Source organism: Mesoplodon mirus (genome assembly GCF_964341445.2).
Source record: "Mesoplodon mirus genome assembly, chromosome: 3".
NCBI classification, from domain to species: Eukaryota; Metazoa; Chordata; class Mammalia; order Artiodactyla; family Ziphiidae; genus Mesoplodon; species Mesoplodon mirus.
In genome coordinates, this window is record NC_138978.1 from 85,112,752 (window position 1) to 85,121,777 (window position 9,026).

Here is a 9,026-nt window from a genome sequence, read left to right on the forward strand (position 1 = left end):
GGAAGGAAGGAAGAAAGAAAGAAAGGAAGGAGGGAGGGAGGGAGGAAGGATGGAAAGAGAGAAGGAAAGAAAGGGGGGGGGAGGAATAAAAGCAAAAGGAAGAGTGAATGGAAGAAGGGAGGGAGGGAGGGAGGAAGGAAAGAAAGAAAGAAAGACAGGAGGGAGGGAGGGAGGAAGGAAAGAAAAAGAAAGTGGAAAGAAGAAGGGTGGGAGGGAGGGAGGAAAGAAAAAGAAGGAAAGGAGGAGCGGAGGGAGGGAGGGAGGAAGGGAAGGTAGGAAAAAAAGAAAGAGCAGGTAAAGTAAAATAGAATAAAGTATGAAATATAGTAGCGTTATTAAAATTAGAAAGTAATTATTGGAAAAAAAAAACAAAAACCGACCGATAGAACCCTGGGACATATGGTGGAAGCAAAGCTATACAGAGAGAATCTTACACAGAAGATTACACATACGCATTCACAAAAAGAGAGCAGGGGGAAAAATCAAAAATCTTGCTCTCCAAGTCCACCTCCTCAATTTGGGATAATTCGTTGTAAAAAGAGGAAAGGGGCGAGAAGTCTGAAATCTTGCTCTCTAAGTCCACCTCCTTAATTTGGAATAATTCGTTGTATAAAGAGGAAAAGGGGGGACAGTCTTAAATCTTGTCCTCAAAGTCCGCTTCCTCAATTTGGGATGATTCGCTGTTCATTCATGCACTCCACAGACGCAGGGCACATCAAATGGACCGTGGAGCTTTAATCCGCTGCCTCCGAGGCTGCACAGAGAGATTTCCCTGTCTCTGCTCTCACAGCTCCCGGGTCTCAGCCTTGGACCTGGCCCCGCCTCTGCGCGTAGGTCGCTGGAGGGCGTCCGTTCTTCGCTCAGACAGGACGGGTTTAAAGGAGCCGCTGATGCGGGGGCTCTGGCTCACTCAGGCAGAGGGGAGGGAGGGGCGCGCAGTGTGGGGCGGGCCTGCGGCGGCAGAGGCTGGCGTGACGTTGCAGCGGCCCGTGGCGCTCCGTGCGCTTTCCCGGGAAAGCCGTCCCCGGGTTCCGGGACCCCGGCAGTGGCGGGGTGCACAGGCCCCCCGGAAGGCGGGGCGGACAGTGACCCGCGCTCGCACACAGGCCCCACGGCGGCGGCGGCGGCGGCGGCGGCGGCGGCGGGCGGCGGCGGTGGCCCACGCCCGTCTCCGAGGTCCGCGCCTTACCCGCGGCTCACGCCTGTCTCCGGCGCTTCCCCAAGCAGCCCTCTTAATGCCCTCTCCTCGCGCACCAGGAAACAAAAGCTATCCTGACAATTTTTAAAAGTATGTTAAGCATTTCCATTTAAACATGTAGAAAGGTAGTAGCCTACCTCTCTTTATAAAAACATAGATTTACCACAGAACACATTAAATTTATAAGTGAATTAGAGGAGAATTGACTTTAATATGTATAAATTATATAATTCTTTTGTGACTTTCAGTGTCATTCTTGACATGTTTTTTCAAGGTAATTTTTACCTCTATTGCAAATTTAGTCTCTTTCTCCTAAAACAGCAAGTGGCAAACTTTTTCTGTAAAGGAACCAAGAGGAAATACTTTCTATTTTATGGGTCAAACAGTGTTTGTTGCAACTATTCAACACTGCAGATGTTGTGCCATGAAAGCAGCCAGAGACAATATGCAAATGAATGAGTGTGGTATTGTGCCAATAAAATTTTACTTACAAAAATAGCAGGGCAGATTTGGTCTATAGTCCAAAGTTATTGGCCTTGTTATAAAGTTATTTGTTTTTCCCTTTAAACTAACTAATAAAACCAACATTTAATCTATCTAAAGTGTGTCAGGCAGTGATATCCTCTAGTAGGCACTTTTTTTTTTTTTTTTTTTTTTGCGGTACGCGGGTCTCTCACTGTTGTGGCCTCTCCCATTGCGGAGCACAGGCTCCGGACGTGCAGACTCAGCGGCCATGGCTCACAGGCCCAGCCACTCCACGGCATGTGGGATCTTCCCGGACCGGGGCACGAACCCGTGTCCCCTGCATTGGCAGGCGGACTCTCAACCACTGCGCCACCAGGGAAGCCCTAGTAGGCACTTTTTATGTTTAAAGATTTCTGAGTGAAACTAAAAAACATACATGCCAAAAATAGGGCAGAGCATATATCCACATTCTATAATTTCCTTAAAATAAAAGCTAATCCTATTTAAACAGTGAGCTCAGGCCCTTCAGACCCTGACCAATTAGTTTAGCAGGAACAGACAGAATTGCAGTTGCTTTAGTGGAAAGTGTGTCCAAGGTCCGTGCAATCCAGGGAGTCTTATCCTTTTTATTATTCTCAATTATTTTTCTTAGACGATTCATCTCTTCTTTCATCTGCTCAGATTCATTACTAAATCCTTCAGTAAGCAGGTCGTTTTGAACCTAAAACAAAGGATTGTGGGCAGAGGAAAAAGCGAACCTTTGAAAATCCCCATTTTTTCAAGAGTCAGATTTTATATTTAAGAACTGTGTTAAATTGTCTCTGTTTGACACATATAATTATTCTCTCTTATTAGATCATCAAAGGACAATATTTGAAGCAAAGAATATCTTCTGGTTTAGACCTGGACAGTGAGAGGAAGGATAGTTCCCAACCTTACTGATATTCATACACAATTAGGGTTTTGCTGGGTTCTAAGTCAGGCATGAGGACAAATGCAATCATATGTTCCAACCAAAACTTAGGGTTGGGAGAGAGCTATTAGTTCACTTGCACAAATTATCAGTCCCATTTGGGATGGCATGGTCACCCATATCGTGGAAATAATGGGAACTTATAAGCTGATCAAGAAATCCCATATAAACACTTCTAGATGGGAAAGAGAATTCCCCCAATTCTATGTGGTAACACAGGCAAGCTATCCATGCCTGGAGAAAACTACAGCAAGTTTATAAGGTGTCAGTTCCCCACACTTCTATGTCTGGACGTATCAGATAGTTTTAGGTCAGCATAGACCCAAATCAGGGTCTTTGGTGCTAGTAGGGTTCCTGACCATTGACAATGATCTTAGCAAAACACCCAATTGCCGCTAATATTAAAAACACCTAGATGGAATAGCTACTTGATAATCCATGAAACCCTGAATAATTTGGGCTCCATGGGATCTTCCTAGAATCTCAGCTATAGAGAATCTAAAATATTGGTGAGGTTATTTATTTTCTTCAAGGACTTGGAGAGGCCAAGGTCATCCTGGACTCTCCAGGGTCTCAGTGTGGAGCAGAATTCAAAGATCTTTTGAAAAGCCAGGATTCAAAACTTGAGTGAATCAAATGCAGTAAATGGCAGTAGTCCTTTTTTTTTTTTTTTTTAAATTTTGCTTTAACTTTCACCCATTCCTTCCTGATGTGCCAGGTCAATGACTGTCAGGAACTAGTGAGGCCATGCCAGACTTACCTTCAGCCTGTGCTCCAGGATCCTTTCCTGTTCTCTCAGAAGGTTTTCTCTTTCCCTCTCCAGCTTCTCTCTCAGTCAGATTATGTTTCCCTGAGGCTTCTCTCTTGAGCCTCCATCTGCTGTTGCTGCTTCCAGTGTTTCTGTCTTAGCAATTCCTCTTCCTTCTCAGCTGCCTCCTTCCTGGCTCACTCCTCTGCCCCATTAAGGTTTCAGAAAAAGAAGAAAGTAGCTGATCAGGCTCAAATTCTACCTTCTTGGGATCAGAGATCAAATCAAATTTGAAAAAGAGGGTGAGAAATCTCTGAATTCACCTGGTGCCACACCATCAAGAGCAGGTTTGAGAATATGATGGGAAGGGCCTTGACCGTCTGGCTGATGTCCAACCACAACTCTGTTATTTTCAGATTTAGCGAGAGTGTATTCCACAAAAGAATTGGAAGCTCGTTATTTTGGAAAGGTCTTCATTCAATCTGTCAGAGGGCATTGCAGGAACATCCCAACCCTGCTAAGAGTTAAGCCCTGCCCCATACCTGCTATGGCCTTCTCCCTATAGGTCAGGGCTTCATCTGCTTGCAGAATGGATTTCTCAGTTGCCACCTGAGACTGCAGGAAGCTCTGGAGCACCTCATATGCCTGAGGAATTAAGAAGGACCAAAGCACTTTAGATTCCTACTGAGGAGACTTGTTCTGTACAAACAAGTCCATCCATGTCATTTTTACTTTCTGCTTAAAATGCTCCAGGATCCTCCTACAAAGCATTCAAGCTCCCGAGTGTCACCAGAGACTCTCCCTATCTCTCTCCAGTTCCCTGCCCAGTGCTACTTCCTTCCATCTGCTCCAGATATCAAGCAGTCAGAACTAAACACAGTTGTACAAACCCACAGTCTCATATATTTGCATGTTTACCTGGGGCTCTTCCCTTTGGATAACATCTCAACCTGAACAACATGTACAAATATTTCAACTTACATCCCCCTCTTTTTCAGGAAATTTTCCTAGACTATGTGCCAATGTGAAAGTCAGACTCATCTATGCAGCCGTTCTCTCCTACCACTTGCTAGTGTGTAAATTTAGGCAAGTTATTTAACCATCCTGTGCCTCCTAGTTCACATATATAAAATGTGGGTAATAAGAGTAGATGCTTCAGAACATCTTTTGGAGGATTAAATTTAAATCTCTAGAGAAAGAGCTTAACACTATACCTATAGGCAATAACAGTTCGATATATATTCTTTGTATTGTTATTATGATGTTTATTACCACCACCAGTGCAGCCCAGGATCACAGTTTCATAAGCGTTATTCCTCCGTATACAATTGTCTATTTATTTGGCTTCCTCTCTCACTTTAATTAGCCTTGAGTACAAAGATTCTGACTTTGCATCATAAATCCTCAGCATGTGGCACATTAAATGTCATGTTTTTGGATAAAGAAAATGAATAACTTCTGTTCTGTCTCTGGTGGATTTTAGAAATCCATACTTGTTTTTGGGGACCGGACATTCCTCCTCAGGGATAAATAGCATGTAATGGCCTTGAGAGCTAAAGCTGTCATGATATGCCCATGTTCTCTCATTACCCACACCTGGTGCTGTGCTCTCAGATTCTCAGGAAACCCCCTTGACTCTATTATGTAGGCTCCCCATGCTCCCCTTATCCCTCACCTTCACTTCTTTCCTGGGTACTTGGCAATAATCCCATTCAAACCTTTCCTTTGCTTTCCTGTAGAGTTTGTACCCTCCAGGAACAGAGAAAGTTCCTGCTGAAATACTTTCCATTAGGGCCTTTGAAAACTGATCAAGTTTAGCCTGGCAGTATTTGACAGATGTCTCTTCATTCTGCGGCAAGAAACCCTCCTTCTTGTTCTTTATGATTTCCTGCAGGGAAACGTAGAGGGATGTCACCAGAAGCAAGGAACAGAGGAGATAGATTTCCAAGGAACCTGGTAGAAAGATTGGTCCAACTGCGGTCCTTGTGAGAAAAGCATTCTAGTGGAGAAACACAAGCAATGTAGCCAGAATACAGAGATTTACTCCCAACTCTGAAATTTCTGCAAGACTATGGAAAACTTTCTTAACGTCCCTGGGCCTCAGGTTCTTCATGTGTGAAATGCTGAGGTTGAATTATCTATTCTCTATTGTTCTTAGTAACTGTAGCATCCTGTGGCTCTATCTTCATTAAAACAATAAGACAACTAAAGAAGAAAGTAAATATAAAGAAGGATCTTTGTTAAGAGAGTTTCACCAAGGAAATCAAGTATCTAGGGATAGGAGTGATTATATCCAGATCAGGAATGACTTAGGGGAGTTCTGGAACCATGCCACAGTTCACTAAAGGAGAAATCAATGTTGCTGCTGCTTGAGAGATCAGACAGGTCCTGAAAAATTTCCCTAGCTTTAAAGAAAAAGAAGGAAATATAGTCCTCTAACATTCTCTCTCTCATGAGAATCCAGACTGTTTTTCCCTGAATAGCAGATAAACTCCAGACATCATTCCAGAAGGGCAAGAATCAAGAATCAAGAATCAAGAGCTTCTTCTGGAACTTCTGTCGGTAATCCTTGAAGGAGCGCCCCATGAAGACTGCAATGATTTCCCTCTCACAAGCTGTGTGCACCTCCAGCAGCTTCTGGAGCGTGTCTGTGGGGAAGCTCAGTCTCTGGGTCATCTGCTCACTGCAGTGGTTGGCTGCCTTCTGCACGGCTGCTGGGTTCTCCAGCTGGGCCAGAGGTGTCACTGTATTCTCCAAACAAGGAACTGTTCCAGTATTAATGGCATCCACATAGGTTACCACCAGAATCCCCAGCCCTGAATAAAGCAGGAAATATTGATAAATACCAATTTCTTACTCAATGAGATCCAAGATTCTGAAATTACGATTCTAAAACCACACACACACACTCACACACACCTACTTATTTCTACCATCATCACCTTCATTTTCACATTTACTCTTTATTATTCTCCAAGCCATAACATTAAAAAATGTTAAATATCTATCTTCATCTAACATAATTGTCTGAGAAAATTTATTTCACTTTAACACAAATTAAAAGAAAAATACAGACTGCGCAGATAGATTCGGCAGGATAATTAAAATAATATTTATTCCTAATTCCTAAACTTCTCATGGATTTTCAGGAACTCAGAAACTAATAGTTATTTTGGACTGGTTTAAACTCTTAAGAAGTCTCCTCAAGAAAAAGACGTATAGGACTAACCCGAGAAGATAATGTACTCTGTTTGTATACCCAGTTAGTGATTTTATCATCAACAGTAGGATTCTTCTTAAATTCAGGAACCCCAGATAGCAGTGACAAGGGGTTTTGGAAAGGAATTTGTTAATCCGATGATGAGAGAGAATTTCTAAAACACATACACATCTCTCTCTGGGGCATTACTATTTTTTTATAAATACACACTTCTATACACAATGAAACAAAACTACTGAAGAACACATACTATAAATAAATAGTCAACACATATCAGGCCATCAGAAATATAATTTTAGAAAAGGAGACTCATGATTCCCAGTGACCTTCACCCCTTCCCTGAGGGTCTTGGGCCTTGCATGGGTGAAGATATAAGAACAGAAATTATTCAATTATTCCTTGAATTTAGGATCCAGTTGGTTTTCCAAAACCTCCTCAATATGGGCTAGGAATTCCTTTTCATGTATTGGCCGGTCAGAGAAAAAACACTTCCATTTTGGAAAAAATTGCCTGATACTCTCCTTAGATATGTTGGAATTTTTAACTGTGGGATTCTGACCTGAGGAAGGGAGAAAACAGCACAGTCTTGGGATAATGCAGCTAAAGATTTTTATGACTATGGATTTTTGATGTTTGGAATCTTCTATGCTCATAGAACTCCTCTAACATATTCATATAAATTGAAAATGAGATTCACATGAATGACATATCACTGGAAAGAAATTTTAGGAAACAGTCTCTCCAAGTAAAGAAACTTAAGGCTTGTTTGCACAGAAACAAACATGGTACCCAGTTCATTAGATTTTTATCGAATAAGTGATTTAATGAATGATGACCAAATATCAATTTCCGGTCTACTCCAGCCCACCTTGGAAGTAAACTATAGGAACAAAATGAAGAAGAACTACAAACAAAGATAATGGAGTAGGGCTTCCCTGTTGGCACAGTGGTTGAGAGTCCACCTGCCGATGTAGGGGACACGGGTTCATGCCCCGGTTTGGGAAGATCCCACATGCCACAGAGCGCCTACTCCCGTGAGCCATGGCCGCTGAGCCTGCGCATCCAGAGCCTGTGCTCTGCAATGGGAGAGGCCACAACAGTGAGAGTCCCACGTACCACAAAAAAAAAAAAGAAAGAAAAAAGAAAAGAAAAGATAATGGAGTAATGATTCACATAGGAAATAGATACCTTGTTCAGTTAAGGAAAACTTCATTGATTGAATTCACATAATACAAATAAGACTAGCTATTTTTGGTACAAACTCTGAAGACTAAAAGGAACCTAAATGTAATTTGAAGAACTTAGCACTACTCCATAAACACTCTGCTTTTGTCAAGTACTCACCCACCTAAATACAATTCATTAAAATAATGTATTAATTTAAAATAGTGACCGAGTGAATAAGTATGTTAGAATAAAAAAAAGAATGATATGATGAGGAAAGTAAAATGAAGGATCTGGCTGTTAACAGAAATAATGAAAAGTATAGATTGAAAGTAGATCGTCAGTTTTTTTAGGGTTTAAAGTCACTTTTTGTAGAAGATACAGTTATCCATACTCTAGAAAGTTATATCTCTCCTTGAGAAGTGTACAAACTAACGGAAATATATTCTTCATTGTGATTTTATGCCTAACAATTATATAATTCATTGTTTTCCTCAACTGAAAAAGGGAGAAGCATAATAAGGAAAGCAAGCATCTGGTCTTTGAAAAGTTTTAGTACCCATTGTATCCAAATGTTAAGGTACAAATTAAGTGCAAATTAGTTTTGAATAATTTCATTTTGTTAAGCCCTATTCTTCTTGGGTGAGTTTAACTGTAGTCACTAGAACTTATCAAGGAATAACAACCTAGGTCTCAGTCACCATTTCTATGGGCCTTGATCTAGTCTCAAATATAAATGCAACCCCAGAGATGATGGACAGTGTTTCCTAGATCCCACCCTCTATTGGACCACCCACTACCAAGGTCATGCTCGGATACCTGGAATCAGTTTCAAGGCATTCTCCAGGTACTCATCTTCTGTGATAGGGTGACCATGTAAGTTCAGCTCCAGGGTAAAATCCCGTACAGTCCAGATAAAGTCTGGAAAGAAACTCACAAACTCTGTGGAATCTTCTACTCCACCCATTTTGGGAGAGGATTTGGCCCTGATGAGTTCTGTGAACTCTGTCACATAACTAGGACTTGGTTAAGGAAATGGAACTTTCTACCCACAATTCCCACATTTTCCTCATAAAAATTATTGTAAATACTATTTTTTTGCCATGGGTCCCCACTGCTCCACCAAAGGCAACTTGGCCACAGGGAAGGGAAATCCAGTTTGGTCTCCATTCTCATCAATTTCTCAGTAAAACTGGTAAGGATACTGCAGTTTCTCCAATGCATCATTATTGATGGTGCTCATGCTGTTGTAGACTAA

The 9,026-nt window shown here is 41.8% G+C and overlaps 1 pseudogene across 1 annotated transcript; it reads right to left on the reverse strand.

The window, feature by feature from the left end:
- Nucleotides 1-2,162: 2,162 nt before the first annotated feature.
- LOC309800171 (guanylate-binding protein 6-like) lies at nucleotides 2,163-9,026 on the reverse strand (annotated as a pseudogene). Its single transcript has 8 exons — nucleotides 8,974-9,026; nucleotides 8,588-8,784; nucleotides 6,918-7,163; nucleotides 5,920-6,200; nucleotides 5,060-5,272; nucleotides 3,927-4,029; nucleotides 3,397-3,589; nucleotides 2,163-2,384 (listed from the first exon to the last, which is right to left on the reverse strand). The product of its transcript is annotated as a guanylate-binding protein 6-like (transcript).